Raw genomic sequence first — 19,025 nt, 5'->3', positions numbered from 1 at the left:
GTACGGCCTGGATATGTGCATAATTGAGACTCTCCTAGATATTCTCCAGGGAAAGCCCTGGAAACATACCCTGGCATTAGCGATATCTATACCAAATTCCTTAATAGGTCATGAACTTGGATTCTTACAGCTATCATCAAAATGGCACAGGCGTATGATGAATAATTATGTTAAAATTATAAATCTGCCGAGGAATTTGCTGTATAAGGACATCTGCCAAATGGTTAAGGACGCAAACCCACCATCTTTTCTAAGATTTGCTGAAAAGATAAATAAAATATTATTTAAGATTAATGTAACACCAGAAGATCTATGCGCACTCCTGAGCTGCAAACGCAAATACCAAGATTATGAATGGAGTGTGTTAATAGAAAAATTATCAGGGTATAAATCCTATTATGAATAGGCCAAGTATGTGAGGAAACGGGGAGAAAGCACCATACATACTGAAATTTCCTTGTGACAAACTAAGATTATTATACATGCGCTATAAGCTAAATGAACTTCCAACTAATGAACGATTACAATATTGGTACCATGAGACAGTTAATAGTGAAACTGGGCGCTGTCGCTTTTGTAATGATACAAAAGAGCTTGAAACTCTAAAATCACCTGGTTGTACCTTGCAAATACTTTGAAAATATCAGGACCAAGATATTTGACAAATATTTGATAACCGAATCAGAACTATCCCGGGAAAACTTGTGGAGAAGATGCGTGTGGGAAACAGTCAAGCTCTAGTTCTACAAGTGACAAATATTCTGGTCTTAATTGATGAGAAATTAACTGAAATGATGAACCAAAAGAAATGGTTAAAGCATAAAATATGAAATATGTAATGTACATTTTTTTTTACTTAAACCCCTACATTTAGTAGAGCCAGTGGTTTGGTGGTATTAAACACTATGAATTCTAAACAAATCCATTTTTACAAATGAAGTCTGATGTTATGTCTAAGTTTCATGTAGTATGGCAACATTTTATGGATATTGTTAGATATGGTGAATGTTACAATTTCATCTATGGCTGCCTTCTCAATGGATCTATGAGATCACAGACATATAAGAAACAATGAACAAGGAATCCTTTATAAATATTGTTGCTTAGTTATGTCAATGTTGATCTAGTAAACTCAATCAAAATTCATGTTTACACAAATTATATACTATTTATAGTGCGAATCAGTAAGTTTATTTAATCTAAGAAGAAATGTCACACACAGTGAGCGTTATACACATTTGATTTCACTTGATGTTTTTCATCTAATCATAGGAAGTGAGCCAAGTGTCTTTATTCGGTTTTAACTGTTTTAATGTTGATTGTATATTTATGGATTTTATCTATCGATGAGATGCTTTGAAAGTGTTTTTAAGTAAGAATTGTATTGTTAAATCAGAATGCATTTTGTAAAGGTTTATTGTACAAATCAAATAAAAAATAAAAAAAAAACTACTGGCATCTACTTTAGAGTCCCTGGAACGTGATGTTTCCTTAATCCGTGGGCAGGGGTATGATGGTGCAAGCATGTCAGGTGTATCGACCCACGTTCAAGTTATTATGCTGCAACATTTGGTGCTGTGGGCTTCGAAAACCCAAGATGGCTGAAAAGCCCACATTTGTGCCACAATCCAGGAAAACCGCGCAGTTTTTGCGCACACCAAAATGGTCGCCTGACCTGCCACCCACCAGTGCGAGCGTGATGGGCCAGAAGCGCCATGAGTGAAACGTGGTGCCAAAGGAAAAACAGCAGTGCCTGTTAGCTCAAAAAGCGCTTTGAAATCACCTTTGTTTCTCTGAAATGCAAGCTCAAAATGCCTATTTCAAGCATTGCAAGATATTAAAAAATCTTACTGAACACCAGCAGACGTCTGGTAGAATTAAGTCTTGTGTGCATACCAAATCCGGAAAGATGAAGAGCCTAAAATAATGTTCATAACAAAACTGTCTGAGCTGTGGATGTCAGCAGCTTAAGTGAAATTGGACTTAAAGCCACTAAAATCGAAATCTTTAAAATAAATGAGTGATTTACTTTGGAGTGTCACATAGGTTGCAACTGTTTAAATGTCATAGTTTTGAACTTAGAATCAGCGTTCTAGCTGCATGTGTCAAAATTGTAAGTTTGATTTGAATGAAGAAAAATGGGAACAAAAGAGACATTTGGCTGAAGCCTGGCTTAAAGGGATTGAATTCTGCCCGGCAACTACCCCCGACAGGACTTGAAACTTGCCCAGCAACTGCATTCACAGGCCTGGCTGCATTCTGCTGCCCCCACCAAAAGGATATCACACCTCTCTGAATCAGGGGAGGAGTACCTGGGAGCAGGGAAACAGAACAATGAACTTCCCTTTGCTCCAAGCAATTTCTAAATCAGGGGGTCGTAAATGGCTTCCTCTTGGAAGGAAATGGGAGGGGCACTGCCTCTGTGAGCCAGCTGAGCTTGGAGGAAGTGGACAAACCAGAAATTCCCCCCATGTGCTTTGGGAAACCACACCCCTCTGGGCCAGAGCATAATTTTAGAAAGATGGATAATTCATAGTACATAATTGTCAAAATTAAATCAATAATATGATTCCTGTGATTTTTCTGTGCACATTTTAAGAGGTGTTAGGGCTCTGTGGTATGTTCTGGGGGGGGGGGGGGTAGTAGCAGAAAATAGGGTATTACTCCAAATGTATGTATGTTAAAAATCTGACACTTCATCATCTGATGCCCATATTCCTTGCGCACATTTGTGTAAATTTTGGAAATGTTTAGAGGTTGTGTTCTGGATGAAAAAGTCAGAATTCTGTCAGAAGTGAACACAACATCTTACAAAGACAGGGATCGGATGGTTTGGCCCTACAGAAAATATGTAAACTGGACATAGAATATTAGAAAAATTGTACATAGATAAATGTGCATTTAAGTCAAAAATAGATTTGTGTGCATAGTGACAAAGGGAGTGTTCTTTCTGTATGCCATAAAAAGGATGCCGGATGACTCACAATTCAGTTCCCCAGTCAGGCGACAGAGAATCCTATAGCCTATCCGGATCCTCAGAGGGTTGGGCATAGAAAGTCAGCCTTCCCACCCACTTTCAAAAGACATAAAAAGACCCACTGAGACCCAGGTAGAGACATTCACTTCCCACTTCAAACTGATTTCTTGTGAAGTACTTTGACGGACGACTTCAAATTCAGGCAATATCCAGAGACCAGAACTTAGAAAACCAGACTCCACACTTCAAATCCAGACAGATCCTGAGATCTGGAACTTAGACTCCAGAACTTAAAGCAGAGGGGCCAATCCACAAGCTGAATCCTTTTCAGCAGGCCTCAAAATCTTTTGCAACTTGATATTCAACAGACGGGCGAGCTGTTTGATTCTGGCTAGAACCCTGTGCCAGAACCCAGAAAGCAGAGCTGTATCCAGACTGCCGTGCAGCGCCGATAGAAGACCAGACTCAGACCTGACCGCTGTGCAGTGCCAGAACTTTTGCCAGAACCAGAGATCCAGACCAGCAGAGCAGAGAGAACCGCAGCTAAACCTGTTGACCAGATCTGTGACGAGGCCCATTCCTTCCAAAATTAGGAGTGAGTATCCAGCCAGAGCTGTGCAAACCAATCTCTTAGTTTAAAATAATCTAATTCAAACCATTTCCACCTATTTAGAACTGCATATAAATTTTGTGTCCATTCTGTGATTTCAAACCTGTGAAAGTGTCAATTGCCATTCTGAATCTTACTTTATTTCTGAGAATCTACCTCCACTAAATTGTCCGTATCTTTTGAACCATACCAACAAGCCCTAAACCGACTTTCTACTCCTTATAGTTTTTCCGTAATCGCGCTCGACGCACTCGGAAAAATTGCAGCGAATTGCAATTTGACTCAAACTTCTTCACCTGTCAAAAATAGCTGTCTTTTGCTTGCATTGCGGAAATTCGTTTTCAACCTGATAATCCCTCATGAATCATTGCTACTGTTGACCTGAACTAATTCAAAGTAGCTGTCACCTACCCTGAATCTCCTATAGGGAATTAAAATCATTTTAGCATATTTTTCACTTCTTTGCTAGTCACATGTAAAGGTATTTTTGCCTGTCTAAAAGCATACCGGTTGCTCTAAGATTGCTAGGGGGGGGAACTAGAATTTGTATTGCATTTGATTATATTCCTGAAAATTGTGTGCTCTCCTTCCATCTCTTTATATCGCATGGGGGGGGGGAGTGAATTGCCACAAGGGGAAAAGTGATTATATTATCTCTTGTTGAAACCATATCAATTTATCCCTGTGCTGCATTCTTTTCCATCATTGCATTTCCTTGAAACCATAAAGTATTCTCAGCTACCTTATCCTTTCTATACCAATTCCTAAGTGATTTAAAAAAAAAGTGTGCTAGTGTAATATTATCCATTGTTGATCACTGTCATATTCATAAGTGTGCTATCAAATATTAATTTATTTATAAAAGTGTGATATATATATCTTGTTTAATTTTTCAATAAATCTTTTAATTTGCAAAACAAACCTACTTCTTGGCTCAGTGAGGTCAGGGGGATTTAAAGAGAGGGGTGTTATTATAAGGGTTTATCATCCAGATTATAACTTGTCATAAAAATATATAAATAAGGGCTTTCATTGGGCATCCCAGACTAGGCACTGACTTAGTTGGAGTACTGAATTGAAGTCACTTAACAAGCACTATGTCTGGATGTATTGCTGGTCTACAAGCAGTTGTGAAAGAAGTCTCGCCCCCCCGAGGCTATATATGTTCACTGTTGTGCGCACTATTTAAACATTGTGCTGATTGATGCTGCACACTCATGAATAAAAGGAAAGTTATTTTTTGGTACACTTGAGTCACTGAACACATTCCTAACTGGCATTCTGGCACGCTTGAAAGTTCTGCAGGAAGAGCAACAGGAGCATGACCTACAGGAAACCGCCCCAACATTTAAAAAAGCTACCCGACACTAGATGGGCTAGTCTTAAAAGGGAAGTAGATTATGTGAAGCAAAACATTGTACCAATTAGCAAGGCCTTGCACTGAATCTCCACTGGATGCATCCCAAATGGAAAAACACTTTGGGATGCACAGGGGCTCTGGAACACAATTGAAACCTTAGAGTTTAAATTCTTAATATGTTTCTTGCACAAAGTACTGCAAACTGTGCATACACTGTCAACATATTTGTGACTTGGTAACTGCAGAACTCATGGTTGTGACATGCTGTAAGGAACTAGAGAAGCTTCGCTCAGATGCTGATCGGTTTGAAACAGATGCTAGAAATATGGCTGAAGAGTATGGGACATAAACACACCTTCAAGAAAAAGGAAGGGGACTAAGAAAAGCGTTCTTGATGAAGCAGCTGCTGATAATCCGTTGGAGAGTGGGAGGCAGGCAGGCAAAGTAGAAACCTTCCATGTTCTTGTTGATACCTTTGTTGCTCTGACAGTGACAGTGAGGTCTCAAGATTTTAGAAATACTGTGCATACATTCTCAGCACTGGATCCTAAACATTTTACTAGCTCAGATCATTCTGACGGATTAAAAGAGTTAGCTACATTTTATGCAGGTGATATCTCTGTGCCCGACGCTGTGGTAGAGTATTATTCTTTTTGTGCACTGTATGGGGAAATATTCTCTGACGACAAGCAGTTAATAATACACTATGTGCTGCCTTCCTTGATGCCAATGATATGCAGGGTGTTTACCCCAAACTTTCTAATTTGTACAGAATATTTCTCACTTTGCCTGTAAGTAGTGCCGCCGCAGAACAAAGTTTTAGCAGACTGAAGTTAATCAAAAGATACTTAGGGTCAACAATGGGTGAAAGGAGACTTTCAAATGTATCGTTCCTAAGTATTCGAAGAGACCTGACAGACTCTGTGGACTACGATAAAGTAAGTCAGACATTTGCTTCAATGAAACCACACAGAAAGGCTTTGTAGCGCAGATGATCCATAGGTTTTTTTTTTTAATGCAGCAGAGGGCTTCTTGGTCCTAATCTGTCACTGCAAAACATCTTCAAGCACACTAGTCTTCCCGTAGCCGACCGCTGCATCGGATACATTCTCATTCTCAACTTGCATTTGAAGGAATAGTTTTATCCTCATTACATACAATATGCTTGTGTGTATTTATTGAGTCATTGTTATGCAGCAAGAATTTGATATTAGGGATATTTATTTTCAACTCAAAGGTTTGGCCACATGTTGGCTTTTTTGTGCTAAGAAATGTTTACAAGAGATATCCTATTGCTGCACTCAGGGAATAATGACAATTACATGGAAAGCTGTATAAAATCGTACGTACATTGTTTGCTAATGTTTAGCTATGTTTCAGGAGGGTCCTTATGTCTGTTGCTGGGACAAACAATTACTTTCGGTCCCACTCCCAATCTGGTATTATATTGGTATTTATATTATCAGGGTATTTTATTTTAAACTCAAATGTCTGGACAAATGGTGTGTGTGTGCCAGGCAGCCAACCTTATGCCAGAGAATCTAGGAACATTATTAACACACTTTTCCATTGCATTCTGTGGTTTTGTAATGTTAGGTCTGGTTACTACCAGCACAGTATGTTACATTGCTTGCTTGCAAATGTTCATTGATTTATTCTTTTTTCCCTTGATGATGGGTGGATTTGAATGATTCGTATCTCTAGTTTCATTGTCAAAATGAAATTAAATTTTAATTGGACGGTCCCTCCATAACAAATGTTTGGTGTCTAACTGATAATAGATGTGGCTTGTAGAAGTTTAATGTTTTAAGAATTAAATATATATCGGGTAAAATACCTAGTCAGTTTTTTCTTGACTATTAAGCGTCAACAGTTCCTAGTTACACCATAAACTCAAGGAAATGGCAGTGATTCCCCTGCCCGAGCCAGAACTCTTACCCAAACGGCGCGCTGCAACAGCAATGCACCCCTGCGCAGTACTTCGCCCCCCGGACCTGGCATCAAAACCTGCCTCTGCCACTGCTGGGGACCCAACAAGGAGTAAAGCTTAGCCATGAAACTGGGCATGAACATTTTACCCCGCTCCCTCCATCCCCTCAGGTTTGTTTTCCACTTCACAGTGGATCCCAAAGGAAAGCTTGGTTTTGGAATTCCATTGAATCGACATGAGGATGGTCCAGGGTCCTCCAGGGCAGGGAATCCTATGCTCAGCCTTACACAGTGTAAAAACATTACCAGTGACACCTTACAGAATATCGCCTCTCTGTTCACCCTCTGGCATTGGTTCACACTTCCCAGCAGATATGATGGTGCCAGTCAAATACCTAAATATGTGCCACTTTGTTCACCTGCTGCCACTGATTCCAATTGCCAAGTAGGGGAATGGCTGCTCGTCGAATATCCAGAAGTACGAGAGATAAAGCCTGCCTGGGTTTGTATCCATGGATACACAGAAAAATTTAAAGGAGGATAGCGGTGCTGAGGGGGGTCTTATTCCTCTTCCATCTGGGCAGAGGATCGAAATGTTTTAAAATCGAGGGAAATTGGAAAACGAGGTAGAGTATTGTCGAGGTTATATGCCAGTAAAACAGACTCATGTCCAGAACACTATATTCTCTATTACCTGCCCTTCAATATACATAATGCCTTATTTAAGACACAATCGGTTAACCATTGCTATTAAAATATAGCTATCGGGCACACCTGGTTCCCCGGGTGTGCCAGCTTTCGAAGCTTTTTTTGTAGATGAAAGGCCTTCAAAATGCCCCTTTTAAGCATTTCCTTTGATTGAAGATTACTGTAGTGTATAGAGACGAAATACATTGACTAATACTGGATAACATCATCCCATTGAGAGTCCTTACACTCTATGTAGAGCGCCAGCAGTTTCTGGCACTATGCACAGGTCTGGCAGCAGCCTAGGTGTACATGTTCGGAGCCCGATAGGGCAGATTGGACAGTATATCTGTTAGAAGTCGATAAAATGAGCACCATTGTGTTGGGTGATAGTGACATGCATTAGATAATAGCATCACAATATATGAATAGTGGTTAAAGGGGTTGCTTGCCGTCAGAAATTTATTTATTTGTACATTTATAGCAGTGCGCAAAGCTCATCGGCATCTAGGCGCTAGTTAAATGTAGAACATACAGAAGTCAGAGGGGGAATGCCAGGGGGAGAAGAGTCAGTTGAACAGCAGTGTTTTAAGATGCTTTCTGAAGACATTATAGGAAGGTTCTGCACGCAGTTGAGGGGGTAGCTTGTTCCAGAGAGACGGCACCCAGACTGGGAAACTGGAGCTCTCTGCTTTAGCATGTTTGAACCCTGGGGTGACGAGGCGATGACATTAGGTGGTCCTAGTTGGTCTTTGAGGTTTTTTTTTCTTTGATTGGCAGCAAGTTAGCACAGAGCATCATTCCGAAGACAGCGGTGGGTACGGGATAGGATTTTGAAATTGATTCTATCCTTAAGTGGAAGCAGTTGGCTGATGATCTGGCAAATGATATGTGGTCCCTTTGCCAATGTTAAGGGCGACTCTGAGCGCATTGTTCTGGGTGGTTTGAAGTTTTCGAAGGTTTTTTTTCCCCAGAGGTGCCGCAAACATGTTTCTATGTTAAGCATTGGCAGTGAAAGGTATTTCAAGGTTCCTGTGGCTGCTGGGCTGCCTCTCCTAATCACTTTGCCCTCACACCTGCCAATTTCCCAGCTCCAGGCATGGTTTCCTGGTCCCCTGCAGCTTACACTATGTACATTAGCCTTGGTGAAAAGGGGGCACATGAAGGGGCCAGTCAGGGCGGGGAGAGGGCGGTCGTTGTGGAGGTTGGCCCGAGATGGTTAATCAGACCCGCTTTTTCTTTCTGCACAGGGTGACCAGAAAACTCAAGATCACTGCTGCATCTTATTTCTAGAATTGGTCTTTCGTGAAGCAAAAAGTGCCTTCTGGGAGTTGTAGTGTTGGTTAACTTAACAAATGGGGCTAAGACACACCCGAGGATATTGATTTGTAAAAGGAATATGCAAGACTGGAAATGTGTGCTTGCAACATTGTACCATCTGGTGTCCATTTGTTAAGCACCTGCAGCCCTCTTTAACACACCTTCTCTTTTACCATTTTAGATCTCCCTCTCTTCCTCTCTCCCTCGCCTCCCGTTTTCTGCCATCAGGTATCTGATGGTGTTGCAGGATTACAGATAGTCTGCTGATTTTTCTGCCATCAGGTCTCTGATGGTGTTGCAGGTTCAATGGTGTTGCCGGCTTCAAGATATTCTGCTGCTTTTTCTGCCATCAAGTCTCTGATGGTGTTGCAGGCTTTCACATAGTCTGCTGCTTTTCCACCGCGTATGGGTATCCTCCTAGCATGATTTGTATTTTTCTTCACCTTTGAGCTTTCGGTACCCATTGATCTTTCTGGAGAATTCACATCCAGCAGATTTCCTTTGACTTCTCATGTTCAGGGCAGTTATGAGGAAGTGGGCCTTGCTTTTCATCAGCTATTGTTGGCAGGTCCATTCTTGCTCTGCTTTTCAAGACTTTCTGGGCTGGTCTCTCTCATTTCCAAGACTGTGGTCACTGACCTTGTTTTTGGTCATGATCTGCCTGTGCTTTGGGCTCTTCCTCTAATGAGATAGTCCTACACGGGGAGATTCCTGCTCAACAGCCCTTAGCGTTGCATATTATTTGATGTCAGTCTGGGCTTCCCAGAGGTTGATATATCCCCGTATTCCTTCTCCTGCAACATGGTCTAGGTCAAGTGATTTCAAGTTCCTCCCATTTCCCAGGGAGTGAGGGGGGAGGCACGAGGTTATTCTCAGATTCCAAAACGAGTGCCGCCACTTTATACTTGACTTTTTTCCAGTTGGGTTTGTAGCGCATTAGTCTGAAAAGATCCGTTGTTGCTTTCCTGTAAATTAGCTCAGATTTTGCTGTTTGTTTCTCTGGCTCAGTCAGTAATGGGTGCAGCCTAGTTCTGATAGAAGTTATTGCTGGGAGTACTCCTGTGGGCCCAGAGTACTAAGGCACATACCTTCACAGGACTGATGTCCCATTTAGTATTCTTTGGTGTACTTCGGGGAGCAGATCGCACTGCCATTAGGGGTATAGGTTTGATTACAGTCGCATAACATAATTTAGAGTTTCACTGGGGAGTTTATAGCATGGAGTTTGGATTGTATGGGACAGAATGCTCGCTTGGCCTTTCGTGCAGGTATTTCACATCTTTGTTGACATTTCCAGAGGTCTTGACTTTTAACCCTAGATCGGTACCTTTGGATGCGTGTCCCATAATTGCAATGTTACTGGAACTGGTCTTGGCTGGTTCTTGTTCTGGATTTTCTTTGAAGATCATAACTTTGGTTCTTGCCTTTGTTTATGTTTAGGCACGATAATTAGCAGTCGTTTTCGGAGTATGGTCAAGGTTTGATGTAGCCCTTGTTCTATCAGCAAAATAAGAGCTTGGTCATCAGGCCGTCTATGGAAGGGCGCCGATCTTCGAGCCCTCCTGTGTTAGACCAGGTACCAGTGATTTGCTTAAAGTGACTGCCAAGTCAATCATTGTAAAATATGGAGATGAGGCGCGCACTCTGGTTCTCAGTCAGATTTACCTGCTAACTGTTGCTTCAGCAGGTAAATCTGACTGGGAACCAGAGTGCGCGCCTCATCTCCATTTCTTATACAGTGTTTCAAGAGTCCCGGGCTCAAGAGGCAGCAGCACCAGGGTCATCATGCCTTACTATGGAGAGCCATAAGCATGGTTTTCCCCCTCCGCCTATCAAGGGTAAGATTTGTGCTTTGGAGGAGAGTTGGGTCCTAATCACCTGCATTGAAAAAAGTGTGTGACTACATGTACCAGAATCCTTAGAGACTTCAATGAGAATTAACCAGACACACCTGAAAAGGAAAAGGAAAAGGAAACCAGCCTCCCCGATGATTGATAAGAGTCACGAAAACGTTTGGAGGAGAAGACTAACTGTCGCTTTAGCAGGTAAATCTGACTGGGAACCAGAGTGCGCGCCTCATCTCCAAGTCAATCACATAGATGTCAAATAGAATCAGAGCAGTGCGGCTTGACACGTGCTTCGTGCCTTTCCTCTGACTGTTCTAACTGCTTCTACAGCCTGCCACAGTGCTACGGTGACGGGGGCAGAGGTGGTGGTGGTGGTGGTGGTGGAGTATTCATGGTGTGGAGAGGTTCACAGCGAGAAACAGTGAGTATTTGAGCGGTGAGCAGTGACTCCCTCACCTGCTTTGTACTGGAACTCAGAGCCACGTGCTAGCTCACCCGGTAACTTCAGATAGAGAAGGAGAGCCGCAGATGGAATAAGGTGAGAACTCGGTTGCATTAGAACATGCGGCAGTGAGTGCATTCTGCAGCCCTCTGCGGCACCTGCGAATAGGGTTGCTTTACCGGTTTCATACCGGGTCCTCACTAAGGACCAAAGATTGCCTAGTGGTGTCTGTTGGTCCTGGTTTGGCCCCTGGTTTCGTACCTGGACATCAGAGACGCAGTGCTGCATGTGTGTTTTCAGCACGGAAAGCATTTCGCCTCACTTTATTTTCCTTCTTTGGGCCCCAGGTGTGGTGTGATGGTTGCTAAAAGCAGATTATTCATGGACATCAAGTTTTGATATAACAACTTTCCCCCTTCCATCAAAAAAAAAATAAATAAATAAATTGTAAACCCACTGTATAGGTCAGCAACACAGGTCCGGTTGGGTGGTAGGATCTAGCCACCAGTACTGATAACTAAAGATTGGGTGCTAGTAAAAGGAACCTAGCACGATGCAAAACATCTATAACCTGCGCAGTGGCTCATTGAAGGAGACCTACGGGCACCGAGTTCGAGGAACCTCCCACTGAGGGAGGCTGAGAGCACCAGCTTCTAAAAACACCTTTGAACACTGGAGGGCAGATGGTTATCGCCCAAGTCCATGGAAATGGATCACACAGAGGACAGCGCATTTAGATAGTAGCTGGTGGCTCCCAACTCTTGTAAAGCATTGCAGGACCTTAAGGCTTCCTTCGAAAATGGCTTGGAATATACCTGAACAGCTACAACAACGAAAAGAAAATAATATATATTTTTTTCCACAAAATAAATACTCGAGTATGGGCGATGCAGATCAATTTGAGGTAGAGTGTGGTGACTCCTTTCAGACTAGTCAGCCACTTGGCAAGCCATGTTGCTCCTTATCCATCAATTCTCTGGGTAGGGGTCCCCTCCCTTCCCTGGTACATAGTCCCACCACTGAAGCCCAGCTATAAGTCCCATCGCAGCTCCTATAATACAACCCCAATCAGAAGTAAGTTCCTCCCAACATCATCAAGTCTACAAGCCCATGCAGTCACCAGAAGCCAACATCCAAAGGGACAAAGGTATGAACAAAGTCACTTTGTCAGCTCTGAACTTTGACCTCAGCTCGCTGGTGAATATGTTTGAATCACTTAAGGGAGAAGTCCAGGTCCACTCAGAGATTTTGATGGAACTCACCAAAGAGGTTTGATCCGGTTATTCATCCCTGTTTGGTCTAAAGACTGCAGTAAAAAAATCACAATAATGAAAGCTCTACAAGAGCTCAAGGTGGAAGTAAAAAGGCAGGCATCTCCATTTATTGACCTACATAGACAGTCAGCAGAATCTAGCCAAAAAAAAAAGAATTGACAAATTAAATTGCGACGTTGTGACTTTGATTGAAAACATCCTGAAGGACGCCACTGAGATGGATGCTGGATGTGTTCAGCAAATAGCAGATGGTGTCTGTTCAATGTCTGACAGGCCGCTGTCTCACGTCATAGAGTTAGACGGAGGAGAGCAAGAGGCAAAAGAGGTGATGGAGCAAATTGAGACTCCATAGGTCTTGGAGCCGAAGGGCAAGCACAAAATCAATTGAGAGTTTGTGTGAGGGTAAAGGGTAAAAGGAAGAAGAAACTCAAAACAAGGGGTGCCGAGCCCGTACACCCAATTGATGAACCCATATTGAAGAATAGAATTAAAAAGTGCACAAAATAAAGAACTCGGTGAAATCAAACTTTCTTTGCGCATTACCCAAGCCGGAAACAAGCACACAAAGAATGGGTGAAACATGAGCCCGAAGTTCCAAGGATGCATAGCAGCAAACCAGGACTTTTATAGCGTGTGCAGTACAGAACACTCCCAGTCTATCAAAGAGTAACAGCCCACTCATAGGCCCCAACATAAAAGAGAAAGCGGAGCAGGCCCCTACATTTAATATAGGGGTACAAACGGACAAGGCCCAAGCACCGAAGAAATTGGAGCCAATCTTCTATCAGGGGTCAAACGAAAGAACTGAGGTAGCCCTCAGTTTGCAAATACCCACTAAGTCAAATACTGGGGTGCAAACAGACAAGGCTCTAGAAGCAATAAAATGGGAGCCAATTGTTTACCGGGGGAAGAAACATGGTCTGGGGCAGCTGAAAACGGGCAAACTGCATCAAGAATTCCAGTCCCCGTAGATGCCCGGTCCAACAAGGGCCCCATTTCACCAAGGCTTCTGGAAAGGGTAACATCAGACGCATGACCGTCTCGACTAGCCTGTCCCGACAGTTCGGGGTTGGTGGCTGGTTCCAACATAGATGCTGTGAGTATTCCCCAGCCAGGTCCGTCCCTGGAGGACTCAGAGACCCATCCTTTTGCTATCCCAAGAGTATGGTTGAAGAATACTATGAACGATCGAAGATGGGATGCCCTCAACCGCAGGGCCATTTTGGCTATTTTTAAGGAAATCCTGGAGTTATACCTTTTTACTTCTAATCAGATTTAATATGTTGGGTTCCCGTATGAGGATTGTGTTCATATAGTTGAAATGGGCTTAAAAAATAAATTAGGGGCTAAAGCAGTCTTGGTGGTTAGCGCTGGGCCGATTCGGTTGGGTTATGAGATCTCGCCCATATTGTTTGACAGAGATGATCAGGAGGGGTCCCGAGGATTGTCAGGGGGGTGTAAATAGTGCAACATCGCTGGATGGGCCTCTCCGACAGGTTAACTTCTCAAATACCATTGTGTTCTGTATCAGCTGCAGTGAATCTAAATCATTGAGTGACACAAAGATGAAGGTGTGGCGTTTGCTCCCCGATATCCTCACCCACATTTTTCAGAAGCTGGGGCCTACCGGGGAGAACCTTTAGTGACTAGGGAACTGTGGCTCTTAGGCCGGAACATGCAGGGCTCCAATTCATTTAGGAACGCGCCAATGAAAAAGGTCCTATCTGGTGGTCACAATCTGGTTCTCTTTCATGAAACGTGGCTGATTGATCGGTTCCAGTTGGAAGGTTTTTTTTTTACTGTTCACTTGTTGGCCACACACCATATACATGGTCTTCTTATAGTAATTCATAACTCATCAATAACAGGAGTTGAATTGATTTCCTCTCACACAAAGGGGCTACTGGTCATCAAATTATCCGTGAGATGCAACATGCCGCAAAAATTGCTGGTGGTAATAAACATATTGGAACCCCGCTTGTTCTACTCTCTCGTTTTTTTTTGGTATCCCTCTCAGAACTTATCGAGGACTAAAACCTTTTACGCATCAGCTGGTTTGATCTTAGCGAAGGATTTAAATTCCCAATGCATTTAATCATGCTCCCTTGCATGTATAACATCACAAAAAAGGCTGGCAGTAAATAGGAAGAAAGGGTTGTCCTTCATGTCTGACTGAACATGATGTTGGTTAGTGGGACTGTGCAGGGGGATGTCCCTCCCACACAAACTTGGAGGAGAGGGTTAGTGGGTTCAACAGCAGATTACCTGTTTCTCTCTCCAGATGTGTTCGACAGGTGTAATAATTTTCCAGTCCACGAAGAGGGTAGCAGTGATCACAAGCCACTGGTGGGGAGTTTTTTCTTGGAATCGCCCAGAGCTGGAAAGGGGCTTTGCTCCAACCTGTTGTTGAACAATGGAAAGATAGGATTGTAAAATTTAGAAGGGGCTGCAATCATTTGAATGGAAGTTTGCAAAGATCAGTTAATAGTATGTCTGTTTCAGAATTGGCAAAAGCCTATGATCTGTTTCAGTTTCTCACAGGCGCCCAAACCACAATCATTTCTTTGATGAGGAAAGCTGGCAGAGGAAAAGCGAACTGAGAACAGCAGTCAGGTCCTTAAAACAGGATTTAACTAACGCAGCGGATTACGAAAGCAAAGTGGGGATTTCCCCAGAGAAATTACTGAATCGCACAGATATTTCCGACATCAAAGAGATGGTGAACTGATGTTGGGAACCTTGCGCGACAAAAATTTGCATCATTTTTGATAACTTATCGGTTGTCAGAAAGCTACCCAAACCTGCTTACAAAGTAATGTTGCGTCGGAGTCTATCTGGTGCGATTACTTCAGTGCTCTGTACAGAAAATCCTCCAATGAGTTTACTAACTTGGATTTGAACATGATTTGGGAGTTAAATCTCTCGCAAGAAATCATAGTAGATTCAAATATTGAAGGGGGAATATTGAACTGTGGGCTAAAATGTTGCTAACGCTATTTAGGGATTTGCTATGTAGTAGGCTTCTTGAAAGTTAGCCATAATTGTTCCAATTTTCAAGAAGGGCGACCGGTCGTATCCAGTTAATTATCGCCCGATCGCCCTCTTGGACGCTGATAGTAAAATGTTCACGGGAGCGGTCGTAATGTATTTGGAAGCTTGGGCCATGAGCAATAATATTCTGTCTAAACACTGTAATCACGTGAGGAGGAGCCATTCAACCTTTTTGAATGGACTGATCATGTGCTTAGCCAGGAAAAATTCTTAGTTAAAGGGGGGGTCCAGCATTACATGGTGCATGGGGACTCCCGTCATCTTTCCTGGCAATAATAGTTCACCTGTATGAGGACACTAGCATTCAGGCTAGGTTGAATATGGAGGGCCATCTGTCTGCTCTGATTCCAGTGGGGAAGGGGGTGAGACAAAGTTGTATAACAGCCCCCCTCCTCTTTCATCTATATTTGGCGGACTTGGAGGAGACACTGGCTCTGCATGCTTTGGGAAATCCCAGAATTGGCTCTCGGCCAATGACGTGGCTCGCTAACGCAGATGATTTTGTCCTTTTGGATTATACCGCTGTTAGGCCACAATGCCTGCGGAGAGCCCTGGGAGACTATGCAAAAAAATATGAGCTGCAAATGAACCCATTAAAGTCAAAACTTGTGACCTTTAGAAGACTGGGTAAGAATGTCTCGAATTTCAAGTGGTCACTGGGTGAGCAAGTGATTCCTTTAGAGAAGGAAGGGGTCTATCTGGGCTTCAAATTGTATTCCTGTTCAACACTGGCTCCGCTCGAGGAAGATCTGAATGGTAAAGTGCTTCAGCTGTCCTGCCAGATGAAAAAGATTGTTGGCAACGTACTGAACATTTTCGTTAGTCTCATTGCTAAAATGTTATATCGAAAGGTATTGCCCTCCCTGCTGTATGGAATGGATACAAGGCCCTTGGTCAGTAAATATAATTGGACTAAGATAGAGGGATCTCTCTGGAAGAAGGTCCTGAGGCTCCCTCAGAGTTTACCAATGGTGGACCAGAGATATGAGCTGGGAATCTACTCCATGCAGATGCATGAGGAGTGGCGGCTCATCTCGCTTTATGGGCTAAAAATGACTCCCCAGGAAAATTCCTTATATAAGGATAGGCTTGCTGTTTGATAGGGAGATTAGCACATTCTTGTTGAACCTAAATAATGTTGTGGTTAAAGTCCTGACTGCGAGAGCTCCGAGGGGGATTGAATTGCCAACCCAATGGGTGTTAAGAAGGCGCTGAGCAGAATGGACTGGATCCGTACTATTGAAGGCATGAATTGTTAAGATTTCGTCTAAATTTATTCCAGATGGGTGAGATCCGGTCCTGCCGGTACAAGAACGCACAAGTGGTCCATATCTGCTCTCCCTGTGAGGAGGTTGGGAAACAGTCGCTAGCTAAGGCACTTAATGATCAGCTGTAGAGGTACATGGGAGACACAGGTCAGGCACCTGGGGCAACTTGTGGATAGGGTGTATAGACTATCCTCTGAAATGGTCAGGGATAAGTTAATAACAGGACAAAAAACTAGTCTCACTCTACAGGTTCTAAAAGCAGGGATCAAGTCGAGGGTACACGTGGGGGATGGCCTCCACCCACTTTATTCAGAGGGTGGACTCAGTACCCCAGCTAAAAGAGAAACATTGGTTGTCCTCTTTGAATTTATGAATTAAAGCCAACCTGGGGATCAAAACGCAGTTGTCAAGTTTGTAGGCCGGACACTTCACCACTGCACTATATAGCCTGATGAAAAAGAAAAAAAAAACAACCAACAGTAAACCATCCCATTTCGGTACTGCAAGTCCCAGGAAAACATTTGTATTGGTTCTTGGAGTTTAAAACATGCAGACCTTTTAAATTTTAAAGAAAATTTCCTGTCTTGGTTTTGTGTGTGTGTTGATTTTATGAAAGGCAAATGCCATTCGTCCCGTTCAATTTGGGTGGTTGTTTTTTTTGTTTTATTCCATTATGTTTATAGTTCCAAAGAACCTTTACATAGATTAAAAAAAACAAATAAATTTAAAATGTAAAAGGAAATTTGTAAAATCTGTAAAATCAGTCAATCGGTACAGAATGCAGGATAATCACAATTCATTAGAACAAAGCCAACTCTTTGATGGCACATATAATTCACCATACAAATATAATTAGGAATTCATCAGCGACTGCTCAAGCAAAAGCTGTTTAGTAGTACATGATTCCAATTTCACAGGATATCTTCTACAATTATTATGCTAGTTTTCCAGTCGCCAATCTAGCTTTCCAAAGATTATAAAGAGCAATTTGCAGCACCTTCAATGGTAAATTCAAACAGGTCAGCCAAAAGCCGTCGCTTTTGATCGTGTTGGCTTCATATACACAGGGTCCCAACAGTCTCATGTGCACATCTCCATGTCCACGGCACGCGGTGAGGACGTGGTGTGCGGTCTCCATTTTACATGGTAACCCACGTAGTATACATGTTCTGTCTTCTTTCTTGATGCCCAATTCAGGACTTATGGCTGCCAACACTGGGAGTTTGTTCATGCATAAAATTCAACAAGAATCTACACAAGTTTGGAGATGGGCAGATTTTTAAATAGATCTAGATCTGCAGGTCCCTATGTTCATAGGCCAACAATTCTACAGAGCCATAGCTCTTTAATCTTGAAAGGTGTAAATAATTTGAGAGCCAGTCCCATTCCTCCATTTTGCGAGTTATGCAAATTTTAAGCTCATCTAGGCAATATTCCCGGTTTGGTTGCCACTCGATCACCTCAAATGATTTTGCTATCAATTTAGCCATATTTTGGTTGTAGGGTGGATCGGCTTGGCTTCCCAGAAGTTGCAACAGGGGACAAATGGGGGGGGGAGGGGAGACTTCCGAGATTTTAAATTTACCAAAGCTTTTCTTTTACAGGCCATAGTAGCCAATGATGTCAAGCATAATTCAAGTCTCATCATTTCTACAGGTACGCTGGGACCTAGACCCAGCATTGTACGCCAACATTTGCCCCCTATAACATTCAACCAGCTAAAGTCATCCATGCTTATAGACCCAAGTCCATATAGTATTGTGGCACATAAGCTCTATTTACACAGGGCCAAAATGCTACAATAACTATATCCAGAGGCTGCCCTAACACACCTACAGCTCATATTTGTCAATGCCACAGCCTTTCAGTTTCTTGGTTTCAATTATTCTTTGGACGTTTCCACTAGCACCGATTTCCAGACCCAGGTATTTAAAATGTGAAACCCGCCCTATTTGATGGCCTTCAATTATCATGCTGGGGGCAGCGGCTCGCCCATGAGTAAAGTGCATAACTTTAGCCTTACCAAAATGAAGTACCAGGTCATGTTCACAGGCGAATTTACACAATACTTGGACTGCTCTTTTTTAGTCCAGAAAAGGTGTGGGCACAAAGGACTGAATCATCTGCAGAGAATAGGCAACCCACTTTTTCACCTGATATTTTGTGGGCCACATTTAGCAAGCACCATCTTCTTTACCACGTCTGCAATATAAATGTTAAACAGTAAGGGAGCCAGCGCGCGCCCTTGCTTCAGGCCCCG

General features: G+C 42.8%; 1 protein-coding gene across 7 annotated transcripts in view; it reads right to left on the bottom strand.

Annotated features, from left to right (window-relative positions):
• FGF1 (fibroblast growth factor 1) overlaps positions 1 to 19,025 on the bottom strand; it is a 524,090-nt gene that overhangs the window by 288,900 nt on the left and 216,165 nt on the right. For 4 of the 7 annotated variants that reach the window (XM_069652462.1, XM_069652468.1, XM_069652467.1 and 1 more), the window contains one exon: positions 14,712 to 14,846. The exons of the other annotated variants lie outside the window; for them this stretch is intronic. The gene's annotated coding sequence lies outside the window, so the exon portion shown is untranslated. The remainder of the gene's footprint in view (positions 1 to 14,711; positions 14,847 to 19,025) is intronic. 7 annotated transcript variants of the gene reach the window in all.

The sequence above is a fragment of the Ambystoma mexicanum genome, chromosome 3p (genome assembly GCF_040938575.1).
Source record: "Ambystoma mexicanum isolate Mex_15411 chromosome 3p, UKY_AmexF1_1, whole genome shotgun sequence".
Taxonomy (NCBI): Eukaryota; Metazoa; Chordata; class Amphibia; order Caudata; family Ambystomatidae; genus Ambystoma; species Ambystoma mexicanum.
This window is presented reverse-complemented; position numbering and strand designations above follow the sequence as displayed.